This window comes from Apostichopus japonicus, chromosome 20 (assembly GCF_037975245.1).
Source record: "Apostichopus japonicus isolate 1M-3 chromosome 20, ASM3797524v1, whole genome shotgun sequence".
NCBI classification, from domain to species: domain Eukaryota; kingdom Metazoa; phylum Echinodermata; class Holothuroidea; order Aspidochirotida; family Stichopodidae; genus Apostichopus; species Apostichopus japonicus.
The window spans coordinates 8858842-8879308 of record NC_092580.1 but is presented as its reverse complement, the minus strand read 5'-3'; positions in this window follow the sequence as shown (position 1 = coordinate 8879308).

The following is a 20467-nucleotide window of genomic DNA, read 5'->3' as shown; positions in this document are numbered from 1 at the left end:
CGCACATTCGGTTGATAGGTGTCGAACATTCGATTGATCGGTGTCGAACATTCGATTCATGGGTGTCGAACATTCGATTGATGGGTGTCGAACATTCGATTGATCGGTGTCGCACATTCGATTGATCGGTGTCGAACATTCGATTGATGGGTGTCAAACATTCGATTGATCGGTGTCGAACATTCGATTGATCGGTGTCGAACATTCGATCGATGGGTGTCGAACATTCGATCGATGGGTGTCGAACATTCGATTGATCGGTGCCACACATTTGATTGATCGGTGCCGCTAATTCGATTGATCGGTGTTGAACATTCGATTGATCGGTGTCGAACATTGGATTGATCCATGTCGCACACTTGATTGATAGGTGTCGTATATTCGATTGATCGGTGTCGAACATTCGATTGATCTGTGTCGCACATTCGATTGATAGGTGTCGCACATTCGATTGATGGGTGTCGAACATTCGATTGATGGGTGTCGAACATTCGATTGATCGGTGTCGAACATTCGATTGATGGGTGTCGAACATTCGATTGATGGGTGTCGAACATTCGATTGATGGGTGTCGAACATTCGATTGATCGGTGTCGAACATTCGATTGATGGGTGTCGAACATTCGATTGATCGGTGTCGCACATTTGATTGATAGGTGTCGCACATTCGATTGATCGGTGTCGAACATTCGTTTAATCGGTGTCGAACATTCGTTTAATTGGTGTCGCACATTCGATTGATGGTTGTCGCACATTCGGTCGATTGGTGTCGAACATTCGATTGATCGGTGCCGCAAATTCGATTGATCGGTGTCGAACATTCGATTGATGGGTGTCGAACATTCGATTGATCGGTGTCGAACATTCGATCGATGGGTGTCGAACATTCGATTGATTGGTGTCGAACATTCGATTGATCGGTGTCGAACATTCGATTGATCAGTGTCGTATATTCGATTGATCGGTGTCGAACATTCGATTGATCTGTGTCGCACATTCGATTGATGGGTGTCGCACATTCGATTGATGGGTGTCGAACATTCGATTGATGGGTGTCGAACATTCGATTGATCGGTGTCGAACATTCGATTGATGGGTGTCGAACATTCGATTGATGGGTGTCGAACATTCGATTGATGGGTGTCGAACATTCGATTGATCGGTGTCGAACATTCGATTGATGGGTGTCGAACATTCGATTGATCGGTGTCGCACATTTGATTGATAGGTGTCGCACATTCGATTGATCGGTGTCGAACATTCGTTTAATCGGTGTCGAACATTCGTTTAATTGGTGTCGCACATTCGATTGATGGTTGTCGCACATTCGGTCGATTGGTGTCGAACATTCGATTGATCGGTGCCGCAAATTCGATTGATCTGTGTCGCACATTCGATTGATGGTTGTCGAACATTCGATTGACAGGAATCGCATATTCGGCTGATCGTTGTCGAACATTCGATTAATGGTTGTCGGACATTCGATTAATGGGTGTCGCACATTCGATTGATCGGTGTCGTATATTCGATTGATCTGTGTCGAACATTCGATTGATCGAGTTCGCACATTCGGTTGATGGTTGTCGGACATTCGATTGATCTGTGTCGCACATTCGATTGATCGGTGTCGAACATTCGATTGATGGGTGTCGAACATTCGATTGATCGGTGTCGAACATTTGATTGATCGGTGTCGCACATTCGATTAATGGGTGTCGAACATTCGATTGATGGGTGTCAAACATTCGATTGATCGGTGTCGAACATTCGATTGATCGGTGTCGAACATTCGATCGATGGGTGTCGAACATTCGATCGATGGGTGTCGAACATTCGATTGATCGGTGCCACATATTTGATTGATCGGTGCCGCTAATTCGATTGATCGGTGTCGAACATTCGATTGATGGGTGTCGAACATTCGATTGATCGGTGTCGCACATTTGATTGATAGGTGTCGCACATTCGATTGATCGGTGTCGAACATTCGTTTAATCGGTGTCGAACATTCGTTTAATTGGTGTCGCACATTCGATTGATGGTTGTCGCACATTCGGTCGATTGGTGTCGAACATTCGATTGATCGGTGCCGCAAATTCGATTGATCGGTGTCGAACATTCGATTGATGGGTGTCGAACATTCGATTGATCGGTGTCGAACATTCGATCGATGGGTGTCGAACATTCGATTGATTGGTGTCGAACATTCGATTGAACGGTGTCGAACATTCGATTGATCGGTGTCGAAGATTCGATTAATGGGTGTCGAACATTCGATTGATCGGTGTCGAACATTCGATTGATCGGTGTCGAACATTCGATTGATCGGTGCCACACATTTGATTGATCGGTGCCGCTAATTCGATTGATCGGTGTCGAACATTCGATTGATCGGTGTCGAACATTGGATTGATCCATGTCGCACATTTGATTCATAGGTGTCGTATATTCGATTGATCGGTGTCGAACATTTGATTGATCTGTGTCGCACATTCGATTGATAGGTCTCGCACATTCGATTGATCTGTGTCGCACATTCGATTGATGGTTGTCGAACATTCGATTGACAGGAATCGCATATTCGGCTGATCGTTGTCGAACATTCGATTAATGGTTGTCGGACATTCGATTAATGGGTGTCGCACATTCGATTGATCGGTGTCGTATATTCGATTGATCGGTGTCGAACATTCGATTGATGGGTGTCGAACATTCGATTGATTGGTGTCGAACATTCGATTGATCGGTGCCACACATTTGATTGATCGGTGCCGCAAATTCGATTGATCGGTGCCGCAAATTCGATTGATCGGTGTCGAACATTCGATTGATAGGTGTCGAACATTCGATTGATCCATGTCGCACATTCGATTGATGGTTGTCGAACATTCGATTGATAGGGGTCGCATATTCGGCTGATCGTTGTCGAACATTCGATTGATGGTTGTCGGACATTCGATTAATGGGTGTCGCACATTCGATTGATGGGTGTCGCACATTCGTTTGATGGTTGTCGAACATTCGATTGATCGGTGTCGAACATTCGATTAATGGGTGTCGCATATTCGATTCATCGGTACCGCACATTCGATTTTACCGGTGTCGAACATTCGTTTAATCGGTGTAGCACATCGATTGATGTGTGTCGCACATTCGATTGATGGGTGTCGAACATTCGATTGATGGGTGTCGAACATTCGATTGATGGGTGTCGAACATTCGATTGATGGGTGTCGAACATTCGATTGATGGGTGTCGAACATTCGATTGATGGGTGTCGAACATTCGATTGATGGGTGTCGAACATTCGATTGATCGGTGTCGAACATTCGATTGATCGGTGTCGAACATTCGATTAATGGGTGTCGAACATTCGATTGATGGGTGTCGAACATTCGATTGATCGGTGTCGAACATTCGATTGATCGGTGTCGAACATTCGATTAATGGGTGTCGAACATTCGATTGATGGGTGTCGAACATTCGATTGATCGGTGTCGAACATTCGATTGATCGGTGCCACACATTTGATTGATCGGTGCCGCAAATTCGATTGATCGGTGTCGAACATTCGATTGATCGGTGTCGAAGATTTGATTGATCCATGTCGCACATTTGATTGATAGGTGTCGTATATTCGATTGACCGGTGTCGAACATTCGTTTAATCGGTGTAGCACATCGATTGATGTGTGTCGCACATTCGATTGATGGGTGTCGAACATTCGATTGATGGGTGTCGAACATTCGATCGATGGGTGTCGAACATTCGATTGATCGGTGCCACACATTTGATTGATCGGTGCCGCTAATTCGATTGATCGGTGTTGAACATTCGATTGATCGGTGTCGAACATTCGATTGATCCATGTCGCACATTTGATTGATAGGTGTCGTATATTCGATTGATCGGTGTCGAACATTCGATTGATCTGTGTCGCACATTCGATTGATAGGTGTCGCACATTCGATTGATGGGTGTCGAACATTCGACTGATGGGTGTCGAACATTCGATCGATGGGTGTCGAACATTCGATTGATCGGTGCCACACATTTGATTGATCGGTGCCGCTAATTCGATTGATCGGTGTTGAACATTCGATTGATCGGTGTCGAACATTGGATTGATCCATGTCGCACATTTGATTGATGGGTGTCGAACATTCGATTGATGGGTGTCGAACATTCGATTGATCGGTGTCGAACATTCGATTGATGGGTGTCGAACATTCGATTGATGGGTGTCGAACATTCGATTGATGGGTGTCGAACATTCGATTGATCGGTGTCGAACATTCGATTGATGGGTGTCGAACATTCGATTGATCGGTGTCGCACATTTGATTGATAGGTGTCGCACATTCGATTGATCGGTGTCGAACATTCGTTTAATCGGTGTCGAACATTCGTTTAATTGGTGTCGCACATTCGATTGATGGTTGTCGCACATTCGGTCGATTGGTGTCGAACATTCGATTGATCGGTGCCGCAAATTCGATTGATCGGTGTCGAACATTCGATTGATGGGTGTCGAAGATTCGATTGATGGGTGTCGCACATTCGATTGATCGGTGTCGAACATTCGATTGATGGGTGTCGAACATTCGATTGATCGGTGTCGAACATTCGATCGATGGGTGTCGAACATTCGATTGATGGGTGTTGAACATTCGATTGATCGGTGTCGAACATTCGATTGATCGGTGCCACACATTTGATTGATCGGTGCCGCAAATTCGATTGATCGGTGCCGCAAATTCGATTGATCGGTGTCGAACATTCGATTGATAGGTGTCGAACATTCGATTGATCCATGTCGCACATTCGATTGATGGTTGTCGAACATTCGATTGATAGGGGTCGCATATTCGGCTGATCGTTGTCGAACATTCGATTGATGGTTGTCGGACATTCAATTAATGGGTGTCGCACATTCGATTGATGGGTGTCGCACATTCGTTTGATGGTTGTCGAACATTCGATTGATCGGTGTCGAACATTCGATTAATGGGTGTCGCATATTCGATTCATCGGTACCGCACATTCGATTTTACCGGTGTCGAACATTCGTTTAATCGGTGTAGCACATCGATTGATGTGTGTCGCACATTCGATTGATGGGTGTCGAACATTCGATTAATGGGTGTCGAACATTCGATTGATCGGTGCCACATATTTGATTGATCGGTGCCGCAAATTCGATTGATCGGTGCCGCAAATTCGATTGATCGGTGTCGAACATTCGATTGATAGGTGTCGAACATTTGATTGATCCATATCGCACATTTGATTGATAGGTGTCGTATATTCGATTGATCGGTGTCGAACATTCGATTGATCTGTGTCGCACATTCGATTGATAGGTGTCGCACATTCGATTGATCTGTGTCGCACATTCGATTAATGGTTGTCGAACATTCGATTTACAGGAATCGCATATTCGGCTGATCGTTGTCGAACATTCGATTAATGGTTGTCGGACATTCGATTAATGGGTGTCGCACATTCGATTGATCGGTGTCGTATATTCGATTGATCGGTGTCGAACATTCCATTGATCGATGTCGCACATTCGGTTGATGGTTGTCGGACATTCGATTGATCTGTGTCGCACATTCGATTGATCGGTGTCGAACATTCTAATGATGGGTGTCGAACATTCGATTGATCGGTGTCGAACATTCGATTGATGGGTGTCGAACATTCGATTGATCGGTGTCGAACATTCGATTGATCGGTGCCACACATTTGATTGATAGGTGTCGCACATTCGATTGATCGGTGTCGAACATTCGATTGATCGATGTCGCACATTCGGTTGATGGTTGTCGGACATTCGATTGATCTGTGTCGCACATTCGATTGATCGGTGTCGAACATTCGATTGATGGGTGTCGAACATTCGATTGATCGGTGTCGAACATTTGATTGATCGGTGTCGCACATTCGATTGATGGGTGTCGAACATTCGATTGATGGTGTCAAACATTCGATTGATCGGTGTCGAACATTCGATTGATGGGTGTCGAACATTCGATTGATGGGTGTCGAACATTCGATTGATGGGTGTCGAACATTCGATTGATCGGTGTCGAACATTTGATTGATCGGTGTCGCACATTCGATTAATGGGTGTCGAACATTCGATTGATGGGTGTCGAACATTCGATTGATCGGTGTCGAACATTCGATTGATCGGTGTCGAACATTCGATCGATGGGTGTCGAACATTCGATCGATGGGTGTCGAACATTCGATTGATCGGTGCCACACATTTGATTGATCGGTGCCGCTAATTCGATTGATCGGTGTTGAACATTCGATTGATCGGTGTCGAACATTGGATTGATCCATGTCGCACATTTGATTGATAGGTGTCGTATATTCGATTGATCGGTGTCGAACATTCGATTGATCTGTGTCGCACATTCGATTGATAGGTGTCGCACATTCGATTGATGGGTGTCGAACATTCGATTGATGGGTGTCGAACATTCGATTGATCGGTGTCGAACATTCGATTGATGGGTGTCGAACATTCGATTGATGGGTGTCGAACATTCGATTGATGGGTGTCGAACATTCGATTGATCGGTGTCGAACATTCGATTGATGGGTGTCGAACATTCGATTGATCGGTGTCGCACATTTGATTGATAGGTGTCGCACATTCGATTGATCGGTGTCGAACATTCGTTTAATCGGTGTCGAACATTCGTTTAATTGGTGTCGCACATTCGATTGATGGTTGTCGCACATTCGGTCGATTGGTGTCGAACATTCGATTGATCGGTGCCGCAAATTCGATTGATCGGTGTCGAACATTCGATTGATGGGTGTCGAACATTCGATTGATCGGTGTCGAACATTCGATCGATGGGTGTCGAACATTCGATTGATTGGTGTCGAACATTCGATTGATTGGTGTCGCACATTCGATTGATCGGTGTCGCACATTCGGTCGATTGGTGTCGAACATTCGATTGATCGGTGCCGCAAATTCGATTGATCGGTGTCGAACATTCGATTGATGGGTGTCGAACATTCGATTGATCGGTGTCGAACATTCGATCGATGGGTGTCGAACATTCGATTGATTGGTGTCGAACATTCGATTGATCGGTGTCGAACATTCGATTGATCGGTGTCGAAGATTCGATTAATGGGTGTCGAACATTCGATTGATCGGTGTCGAACATTCGATTGATCGGTGTCGAACATTCGATTGATCGGTGCCACACATTTGATTGATCGGTGCCGCTAATTCGATTGATCGGTGTCGAACATTCGATTGATCGGTGTCGAACATTGGATTGATCCATGTCGCACATTTGATTCATAGGTGTCGTATATTCGATTGATCGGTGTCGAACATTCGATTGATCTGTGTCGCACATTCGATTGATAGGTCTCGCACATTCGATTGATCTGTGTCGCACATTCGATTGATGGTTGTCGAACATTCGATTGACAGGAATCGCATATTCGGCTGATCGTTGTCGAACATTCGATTAATGGTTGTCGGACATTCGATTAATGGGTGTCGAACATTCGATTGATCGGTGTCGTATATTCGATTGATCGGTGTCGAACATTCGATTGATGGGTGTCGAACATTCGATTGATCGGTGTCGAACATTCGATTGATCGGTGCCACACATTTGATTGATCGGTGCCGCAAATTCGATTGATCGGTGCCGCAAATTCGATTGATCGGTGTCGAACATTCGATTGATAGGTGTCGAACATTCGATTGATCCATGTCGCACATTCGATTGATGGTTGTCGAACATTCGATTGATAGGGGTCGCATATTCGGCTGATCGTTGTCGAACATTCGATTGATGGTTGTCGGACATTCGATTAATGGGTGTCGCACATTCGATTGATGGGTGTCGCACATTCGTTTGATGGTTGTCGAACATTCGATTGATCGGTGTCGAACATTCGATTAATGGGTGTCGCATATTCGATTCATCGGTACCGCACATTCGATTTTACCGGTGTCGAACATTCGTTTAATCGGTGTAGCACATCGATTGATGTGTGTCGCACATTCGATTGATGGGTGTCGAACATTCGATTGATGGGTGTCGAACATTCGATTGATGGGTGTCGAACATTCGATTGATGGGTGTCGAACATTCGATTGATCTGTGTCGAACATTCGATTGATCGGTGTCGAACATTCGATTGATCGGTGTCGAACATTCGATTGATGGGTGTCGAACATTCGATTGATGGGTGTCGAACATTCGATTGATCGGTGTCGAACATTCGATTGATCGGTGTCGAACATTCGATTAATGGGTGTCGAACATTCGATTGATGGGTGTCGAACATTCGATTGATGGTTGTCGAACATTCGATTGATCGGTGTCGCACATTTGATTGATAGGTGTCGCACATTCGATTGATCGGTGTCGAACATTCGTTTAATCGGTGTCGAACATTCGTTTAATTGGTGTCGCACATTCGATTGATGGTTGTCGCACATTCGGTCGATTGGTGTCGAACATTCGATTGATCGGTGCCGCAAATTCGATTGATCGGTGTCGAACATTCGATTCATCGGTGTCGAACATTGGATTGATCCATGTCGCACATTTGATTGATAGGTGTCGTATATTCGATTGATCGGTGTCGAACATTCGATTGATCTGTGTCGCACATTCGATTGATAGGTGTCGCACATTCGATTGATGGGTGTCGAACATTCGATTGATCGGTGTCGAACATTCGATTGATGGGTGTCGAACATTCGATTGATGGGTGTCGAACATTCGATTGATGGGTGTCGAACATTCGATTGATGGGTGTCGAACATTCGATTGATCGGTGTCGAACATTCGATTGATGGGTGTCGAACATTCGATTGATCGGTGTCGCACATTTGATTGATAGGTGTCGCACATTCGATTGATCGGTGTCGAACATTCGTTTAATCGGTGTCGAACATTCGTTTAATTGGTGTCGCACATTCGATTGATGGTTGTCGCACATTCGGTCGATTGGTGTCGAACATTCGATTGATCGGTGCCGCAAATTCGATTGATCGGTGTCGAACATTCGATTGATCGGTGTCGTATATTCGATTGATCGGTGTCGAACATTCGATTGATCTGTGTCGCACATTCGATTGATAGGTGTCGCACATTCGATTGATGGGTGTCGAACATTCGATTGATGGGTGTCGAACATTCGATTGATCGGTGTCGAACATTCGATTGATGGGTTTCGAACATTCGATTGATGGGTGTCGAACATTCGATTGATGGGTGTCGAACATTCGATTGATCGGTGTCGAACATTCGATTGATGGGTGTCGAACATTCGATTGATAGGTGTCGAACATTCGATTGATCGGTGTCGCACATTTGATTGATAGGTGTCGCACATTCGATTGATCGGTGTCGAACATTCGTTTAATCGGTGTCGAACATTCGTTTAATTGGTGTCGCACATTCGATTGATGGTTGTCGCACATTCGGTCGATTGGTGTCGAACATTCGATTGATCGGTGCCGCAAAATCGATTGATCGGTGTCGAACATTCGATTGATGGGTGTCGAACATTCGATTGATGGGTGTCGAACATTCGATTGATCGGTGTCGAACATTCGATTGATCGGTGTCGAACATTCGATCGATGGGTGTCGAACAGTCGATTGATGGGTGTCGAACATTCGATTGATCGGTGTCGAACATTCGATTGATCGGTGTCGAAGATTCGATTAATGGGTGTCGAACATTCGATTGATGGGTGTCGAACATTCGATTGATCGGTGTCGAACATTCGATTGATCGGTGCCACACATTTGATTGATCGGTGCCGCTAATTCGATTGATCGGTGTCGAACATTCGATTGATCGGTGTCGAACATTTGATTGATCCATGTCGCACATTCGATTGATCGTTGTCGAACATTCGATTGATGGTTGTCGGACATTCGATTAATGGGTGTCGCACATTCGATTGATGGGTGTCGCACATTCGTTTGATGGTTGTCGAACATTCGATTGATCGGTGTCGAACATTCGATTAATGGGTGTCGCATATTCGATTCATCGGTACCGCACATTCGATTTACCGGTGTCGAACATTCGATTGATGGGTGTCGAACATTCGATTGATCGGTGTCGAACATTCGATTAATGGGTGTCGAACATTCGATTGATGGGTGTCGAACATTCGATTGATCGGTGTCGAACATTCGATTGATCGGTGCCACACATTTGATTGATCGGTGCCGCAAATTCGATTGATCGGTGTCGAACATTCGATTGATCGGTGTCGAAGATTTGATTGATCCATGTCGCACATTTGATTGATAGGTGTCGTATATTCGATTGACCGGTGTCGAACATTCGCTTAATCGGTGCAGCACATTCGATTGATCGGTGTCGAACATTCGTTTAATCGGTGTAGCACATCGATTGATCTGTGTCGCACATTCGGCTGATAGGTGTCGAACATTCGATTGATCGGTGTCGAACATTCGATTGATCGGTGCCACACATTTGATTGATCGGTGCCGCAAATTCGATTGATCGGTGTCGAACATTCGATTGATCGGTGTCGAACCTTTGATTGATCCATGTCGCACATTCGATTGATGGGTGTCGAACATTCGATTGATCGGTGTCGAACATTCGATTGATCGGTGTCGAACATTCCATTGATGGGTGTCGAACATTCGATTGATCGGTGTCGAACATTCGATTGATCGGTGTCGAACATTCGATTGATCGGTGTCGAACATTCGATTCATGGGTGTCGAACATTCGATTGATAAGTGTCGAACATTCGATTGATCGGTGTCGCACATTTGATTGATAGGTGTCGCACATTCGATTGATCGGTGTTGAACATTCGTTTAATCGGTGTCGAACATTCGTTTAATTGGTGTCGCACATTCGATTGATGGTTGTCGCACATTCGGTCGATTGGTGTCGAACATTCGATTGATCGGTGTCGAACATTCGATTGACCGGTGCCAAACATTTGATTGATCGGTGCCGCAAATTCGATTGATCGGTGTCGAACATTCGATTGATCGGTGTCGAAAATTTGATTGATCGGTGTCGCACATTCGATTGATCGGTGTCGAACATTCGATTGATGGGTGTCGAACATTCGATTGATCGGTGTCGAACATTCGATTGATGGGTGTCGCACTTTCGTTTGATGGTTGTCGAACATTCGATTGATCGGTGTCGAACATTCGATTAATGGGTGTCGCATATTCGATTCATCGGTACCGCACATTCGATTTTACCGGTGTCGAACTTTCGTTTAATCGGTGTAGCACATCGATTGATGTGTGTCGCACATTCGATTGATGGGTGTCGAACATTCGATTGATGGGTGTCGAACATTCGATTGATGGGTGTCGAACATTCGATTGATGGGTGTCGAACATTCGATTGATGGGTGTCGAACATTCGATTGATCGGTGTCGAACATTCGATTGATCGGTGTCGAACATTCGATTAATGGGTGTCGAACATTCGATTGATGGGTGTCGAACATTCGATTGATCGGTGTCGAACATTCGATTGATCGGTGTCGAACATTCGATTAATGGGTGTCGAACATTCGATTGATGGGTGTCGAACATTCGATTGATCGGTGTCGAACATTCGATTGATCGGTGCCACACATTTGATTGATCGGTGCCGCAAATTCTATTGATCGGTGTCGAACATTCGATTGATCGGTGTCGAAGATTTGATTGATCCATGTCGCACATTTGATTGATAGGTGTCGTACATTCGATTGACCGGTGTCGAACATTCGCTTAATCGGTGCAGCACATTCGATTGATCGGTGTCGAACATTCGTTTAATCGGTGTAGCACATCGATTGATCTGTGTCGCACATTCGGTTGATAGGTGTCGAACATTCGATTGATCGGCGTCGAACATTCGATTGATCGGTGCCACACATTTGATTGATCGGTGCCGAACATTCGATTGATCGGTGTCGAACATTCGATTGATGGGTGTCGAACATTCGATTGATGGGTGTCGAACATTCGATTGATCGGTGTCGAACATTCGATTGATCGGTGTCGAACATTCGATTCATGGGTGTCGAACATTCGATTGATGGGTGTCGAACATTCGATTGATCGGTGTCGCACATTTGATTGATAGGTGTCGCACATTCGATTGATCGGTCTTGAACATTCGTTTAATCGGTGTCGAACATTCGTTTAATTGGTGTCGCACATTCGATTGATGGTTGTCGCACATTCGGTCGATTGGTGTCGAACATTCGATTGATCGGTGTCGAACATTCGATTGACCGGTGCCAAACATTTGATTGATCGGTGCCGCAAATTCGATTGATCGGTGTCGAACATTCGATTGATCGGTGTCGAACATTTGATTGATCGGTGTCGCACATTCGATTGATGGGTGTCGAACATTCGATTGATGGGTGTCGAACATTCGATTGATCGGTGTCGAACATTCGATTGATGGGTGTCGAACATTCGATTGATCGGTGTCGAACATTCGATTGATGGTTGTCGGACATTCGATTGATCTGTGTCGCACATTCGATTGATCGGTGTCGAACATTCGATTGATGGGTGTCGAACATTCGATTGATCGGTGTCGAACATTCGATTGATCGGTGCCACACATTTGATTGATAGGTGTCGCACATTCGATTGATCGGTGTCGAACATTCGATTGATCGGTGTCGCACATTCGGTTGATGGTTGTCGGACATTCGATTGATCTGTGTCGCACATTCGATTGATCGGTGTCGAACATTCGATTGATGGGTGTCGAACATTCGATTGATGGGTGTCGAACATTCGATTGATCGGTGTCGAACATTCGATTGATGGGTGTCGAACATTCGATTAATGGGTGTCGAACATTCGATTGATCGGTGTCGAACATTCGATTGATCGGTGTCGAACATTCGATTCATGGGTGTCGAACATTCGATTGATGGGTGTCGAACATTCGATTGATCGGTGTCGCACATTTGATTGATAGGTGTCGCACATTCGATTGATCGGTGTTGAACATTCCTTTAATCGGTGTCGAACATTCGTTTAATTGGTGTCGCACATTCGATTGATGGTTGTCGCACATTCGGTCGATTGGTGTCGAACATTCGATTGATCGGTGTCGAACATTCGATTGACCGGTGCCAAACATTTGATTGATCGGTGCCGCAAATTCGATTGATCGGTGTCGAACATTCGATTGATCGGTGTCGAACATTTGATTGATCGGTGTCGCACATTCGATTGATGGGTGTCGAACATTCGATTGATGGGTGTCGAACATTCGATTGATCGGTGTCGAACATTCGATTGATGGGTGTCGAACATTCGATTGATCGGTGTCGAACATTCGATTGATGGTTGTCGGACATTCGATTGATCTGTGTCGCACATTCGATTGATCGGTGTCGAACATTCGATTGATGGGTGTCGAACATTCGATTGATCGGTGTCGAACATTCGATTGATCGGTGCCACACATTTGATTGATAGGTGTCGCACATTCGATTGATCGGTGTCGAACATTCGATTGATCGATGTCGCACATTCGGTTGATGGTTGTCGGACATTCGATTGATCTGTGTCGCACATTCGATTGATCGGTGTCGAACATTCGATTGATGGGTGTCGAACATTCGATTGATCGGTGTCGAACATTTGATTGATCGGTGTCGCACATTCGATTGATGGGTGTCGAACATTCGATTGATGGGTGTCAAACATTCGATTTATCGGTGTCGAACATTCGATTGATGGGTGTCGAACATTCGATTGATGGGTGTCGAACATTCGATTGATGGGTGTCGAACATTCGATTGATGGGTGTCGAACGTTCGATTGATCGGTGTCGAACATTTGATTGATGGGTGTCGAACATTCGATTGATGGTTGTCGAACATTCGATTGATCGGTGTCGCACATTTGATTGATAGGTGTCGCACATTCGATTGATCGGTGTCGAACATTCGTTTAATCGGTGTCGAACATTCGTTTAATTGGTGTCGCACATTCGATTGATGGTTGTCGCACATTCGGTCGATTGGTGTCGAACATTCGATTGATCGGTGCCGCAAATTCAATTGATCGGTGTCGAACATTCGATTGATCGGTGTCGAACATTGGATTGATCCATGTCGCACATTTGATTGATAGGTGTCGTATATTCGATTGATCGGTGTCGAACATTCGATTGATCTGTGTCGCACATTCGATTGATAGGTGTCGCACATTCGATTGATGGGTGTCGAACATTCGATTGATGGGTGTCGAACATTCGATTGATCGGTGTCGAACATTCGATTGATGGGTGTCGAACATTCGATTGATGGGTGTCGAACATTCGATTGATGGGTGTCGAACATTCGATTGATGGGTGTCGAACATTCGATTGATCGGTGTCGAACATTCGATTGATGGGTGTCGAACATTCGATTGATCGGTGTCGCACATTTGATTGATAGGTGTCGCACATTCGATTGATCGGTGCCGAACATTCGTTTAATCGGTGTCGAACATTCGTTTAATTGGTGTCGCACATTCGATTGATGGTTGTCGCACATTCGGTCGATTGGTGTCGAACATTCGATTGATCGGTGCCGCAAATTCGATTGATCGGTGTCGAACATTCGATTGATAGGTGTCGTATATTCGATTGATCGGTGTCGAACATTCGATTGATCTGTGTCGCACATTCGATTGATAGGTGTCGCACATTCGATTGATGGGTGTCGAACATTCGATTGATCGGTGTCGAACATTCGATTGATCGGTGTCGAACATTCGATCGATCGGTGTCGAACATTGGATTGATCCATGTCGCACATTTGATTCATAGGTGTCGTATATTCGATTGATCGGTGTCGAACATTCGATTGATCTGTGTCGCACATTCGATTGATAGGTGTCGCACATTCGATTGATCTGTGTCGCACATTCGATTGATGGTTGTCGAACATTCGATTGACAGGAATCGCATATTCGGCTGATCGTTGTCGAACATTCGATTAATGGTTGTCGGACATTCGATTAATGGGTGTCGCACATTCGATTGATCGGTGTCGTATATTCGATTGATCGGTGTCGAACATTCGATTGATCGATGTCGCACATTCGGTTGATGGTTGTCGGACATTCGATTGATCTGTGTCGCACATTCGATTGATCGGTGTCGAACATTCGATTGATGGGTGTCGAACATTCGATTGATGGGTGTCGAACATTCGATTGATGGGTGTCGAACATTCGATTGATGGTTGTCGAACATTCGATTGATCGGTGTCGCACATTTGATTGATAGGTGTCGCACATTCGATTGATCGGTGTCGAACATTCGTTTAATCGGTGTCGAACATTCGTTTAATTGATGTCGCACATTCGATTGATGGTTGTCGCACATTCGGTCGATTGGTGTCGAACATTCGATTGATCGGTGCCGCAAATTCGATTGATCGGTGTCGAACATTCGATTGATGGGTGTCGAACATTCGATTGATGGTTGTCGAACATTCGATTGATCGGTGTCGAACATTCGATTGATCGGTGTCGAACATTCGATTGATGGTTGTCGAACATTCGATTGATAGGGGTCGCATATTCGGCTGATCGTTGTCGAACATTCGATTGATGGTTGTCGGACATTCGATTAATGGGTGTCGCACATTCGATTGATGGGTGTCGCACATTCGTTTGATGGTTGTCGAACATTCGATTGATCGGTGTCGAACATTCGATTAATGGGTGTCGCATATTCGATTCATCGGTACCGCACATTCGATTTACCGGTGTCGAACATTCGATTGATGGGTGTCGAACATTCGATTGATGGGTGTCGAACATTCGATTGATCGGTGTCGAACATGCGATTGATCGGTGTCGAACATTCGATTAATGGGTGTCGAACATTCGATTGATGGGTGTCGAACATTCGATTGATCGGTGTCGAACATTCGATTGATCGGTGCCACACATTTGATTGATCGGTGCCGCAAATTCGATTGATCGGTGTCGAACATTCGATTGATCGGTGTCGAAGATTTGATTGATCCATGTCGCACATTTGATTGATAGGTGTCGTATATTCGATTGACCGGTGTCGAACATTCGCTTAATCGGTGCAGCACATTCGATTGATCGGTGTCGAACATTCGTTTAATCGGTGTAGCACATCGATTGATCTGTGTCGCACATTCGGTTGATAGGTGTCGAACATTCGATTGATCGGTGTCGAACATTCGATTGATCGGTGCCACACATTTGATTGATCGGTGCCGCAAATTCGATTGATCGGTGTCTACCATTCGATTGATCGGTGTCGAACCTTTGATTGATCCATGTCGCACATTCGATTGATCGTTGTCGAACATTCGATTGATGGGTGTCGAACATTCGATTGATCGGTGTCGAACATTCGATTGATGGGTGTCGAACATTCGATTCATGGGTGTCTTACATTCGATTGATGGGTGTCGAACATTCGATTGATGGGTGTCGAACATTCGATTGATCGGTGTCGAACATTCGATTCATGGGTGTCGAACATTCGATTGATGGGTGTCGAACATTCGATTGATCGGTGTCGCACATTTGATTGATAGGTGTCGCACATTCGATTGATCGGTGTTGAACATTCGTTTAATCGGTGTCGAACATTCGTTTCATTGGTGTCGCACATTCGATTGATGGTTGTCGCACATTCGGTCGATTGGTGTCGAACATTCGATTGATCGGTGTCGAACATTCGATTGACCGGTGCCAAACATTTGATTGATCGGTGCCGCAAATTCGATTGATCGGTGTCGAACATTCGATTGATCGGTGTCGAACATTTGATTGATCGGTGTCGCACATTCGATGATGGGTGTCGAACATTCGATTGATGGGTGTCGAACATTCGATTGATCGGTGTCGAACATTCGATTGATCGGTGTCGAACATTCGATTGATCGGTGTCGAACATTCGATTGATGGTTGTCGAACATTCGATTGATGGGTGTCGAACATTCGATTGATCGGTGTCGAACATTCGATTGATGGGTGTCGAACATTCGATTGATCTGTGTCGCACATTCGATTGATAGGTGTCGCACATTCGATTGATCTGTGTCGCACATTCGATTGATAGTTGTCGAACATTCGATTGACAGGAATCGCATATTCGGCTGATCGTTGTCGAACATTCGATTAATGGTTGTCGGACATTCGATTAATGGGTGTCGCACATTCGATTGATCGGTGTCGTATATTCGATTGATCGGTGTCGAACATTCGATTGATCGATGTCGCACATTCGGTTGATGGTTGTCGGACATTCGATTGATCTGTGTCGCACATTCGATTGATCGGTGTCGAACATTCGATTGATGGGTGTCGAACATTCGATTGATCGGTGTCGAACATTCGATTGATGGGTGTCGAACATTCGATTGATCGGTGTCGAACATTCGATTGATCGGTGCCACACATTTGATTGATAGGTGTCGAACATTCGATTGATGGGTGTCGAACATTCGATTGATCGCTGTCGAACATTCGATTGATGGGTGTCGAACATTCGATTGATGGGTGTCGAACATTCGATTGATCGGTGTCGCACATTCGATTGATAGGTGTCGCACATTCGATTGATCGGTGTCGAACATTCGATTGATCGGTGTCGAACATTCGATTGACCGGTGCCAAACATTTGATTGATCGGTGCCGCAAATTCGATTGATCGGTGTCGAACATTCGATTGATCGGTGTCGAACATTTGATTGATCGGTGTCGAACATTCGATTGATGGGTGTCGAACATTCGATTGATCGGTGTCGAACATTCGATTGATCGGTGTCGAACATTCGATTGATCGGTGTCGAACATTCGATTGATGGGTGTCGAACATTCGATTGATGGGTGTCGAACATTCGATTGATCGGTGTCGAACATTCGATTGATGGGTGTCGAACATTCGATTGATGGGTGTCGAACATTCGATTGATCGGTGTCGCACATTTGATTGATAGGTGTCGCACATTCGATTGATCGGTGTCGAACATTCGTTTAATCGGTGTCGAACATTCGTTTAATTGGTGTCGCACATTCGATTGATGGTTGTCGCACATTCGGTCGATTGGTGTCGAACATTCGATTGATCAGTGCCGCAAATTCGATTGATCAGTGTCGAACATTCGATTAATGGGTGTCGCATATTCGGCTGATCGTTGTCGAACATTCGATTAATGGTTGTCGGACATTCGATTAATGGGTGTCGCACATTCGATTGATCGGTGTCGTATATTCGATTGATCGGTGTCGAACATTCGATTGATCGATGTCGCACATTCGGTTGATGGTTGTCGGACATTCGATTGATCTGTGTCGCACATTCGATTGATGGTGGATCCATATCGCACATTTGATTGATAGGTGTCGTATATTCGATTGATCGGTGTCGAACATTCGATTGATCTGTGTCGCACATTCGATTGATAGGTGTCGCACATTCGATTGATCTGTGTCGCACATTCGATTGATGGTTGTCGAACATTCGATTGACAGGAATCGCATATTCGGCTGATCGTTGTCGAACATTCGATTAATGGTTGTCGGACATTCGATTAATGGGTGTCGCACATTCGATTGATCGGTGTCGTATATTCGATTGATCGGTGTCGAACATTCGATTGATCGATGTCGCACATTCGGTTGATGGTTGTCGGACATTCGATTGATCTGTGTCGCACATTCGATTGATCGGTGTCGAACATTCGATTGATGGGTGTCGAACATTCGATTGATGGGTGTCGAACATTCGATTGATGGGTGTCGAACATTCGATTGATGGTTGTCGAACATTCGATTGATCGGTGTCGCACATTTGATTGATAGGTGTCGCACATTCGATTGATCGGTGTCGAACATTCGTTTAATCGGTGTCGAACATTCGTTTAATTGATGTCGCACATTCGATTGATGGTTGTCGCACATTCGGTCGATTGGTGTCGAACATTCGATTGATCGGTGCCGCAAATTCGATTGATCGGTGTCGAACATTCGATTGATGGGTGTCGAACATTCGATTGATGGTTGTCGAACATTCGATTGATCGGTGTCGAACATTCGATTGATCGGTGTCGAACATTCGATCGATGGGTGTCGAACATTCGATCGATCGGTGTCGAACATTGGATTGATCCATGTCGCATATTTGATTGATAGGTGTCGTATATTCGATTGATCGGTGTCGAACATTCGATTGATCTGTGTCGCACATTCGATTGATAGGTGTCGCACATTCGATTGATGGGTGTCGAACATTCGATTGATGGGTGTCGAACATTCGATTGATCGGTGTCGAACATTCGATTGATGGGTGTCGAACATTCGATTGATGGGTGTCGAACATTCGATTGATGGGTGTCGAACATTCGATTGATCGGTGTCGAACATTCGATTGATGGGTGTCGAACATTCGATTGATGGGTGTCGAACATTCGATTGATCGGTGTCGCACATTTGATTGATAGGTGTCGCACATTCGATTGATCGGTGTCGAACATTCGTTTAATCGGTGTCGAACATTCGTTTAATTGGTGTCGCACATTCGATTGATGGTTGTCGCACATTCGGTCGATTGGTGTCGAACATTCGATTGATCGGTGCCGCAAATTCGATTGATCGGTGTCGAACATTCGATTGATAGGTGTCGTATGTTCGATTGATCGGTGTCGAACATTCGATTGATCTGTGTCGCACATTCGATTGATAGGTGTCGCACATTCGATTGATGGGTGTCGAACATTCGATTGATGGGTGTCGAACATTCGATTGATCGGTGTCGAACATTCGATTGATGGGTGTCGAACATTCGATTGATGGGTGTCGAACATTCGATTGATGGGTGTCGAACATTCGATTGATCGTTGTCGAACATTCGATTGATGGGTGTCGAACATTCGATTGATGGGTGTCGAACATTCGATTGATCGGTGTCGCACATTTGATTGATAGGTGTCGCACATTCGATTGATCGGTGTCGAACATTCGTTTAATCGGTGTCGAACATTCGTTTAATCGGTGTCGCACATTCGATTGATGGTTGTCGCACATTCGGTCGATTGGTGTCGAACATTCGATTGATCGGTGCCGCAAATTCGATTGATCGGTGTCGAACATTCGATTGATGGGTGTCGAACATTCGATTGATGGGTGTCGAACATTCGATTGATCGGTGTCGAACATTCGATTGATCGGTGTCGAACATTCGATCGATGGGTGTCGAACATTCGATTGATGGGTGTCGAACATTCGATTGATCGGTGTCGAACATTCGATTGATCGGTGTCGAAGATTCGATTAATGGGTGTCGAACATTCGATTGATCGGTGCCACACATTTGATTGATCGGTGCCGCTAATTCGATTGATCGGTGTCGAACATTCGATTGATCGGTGTCGAACA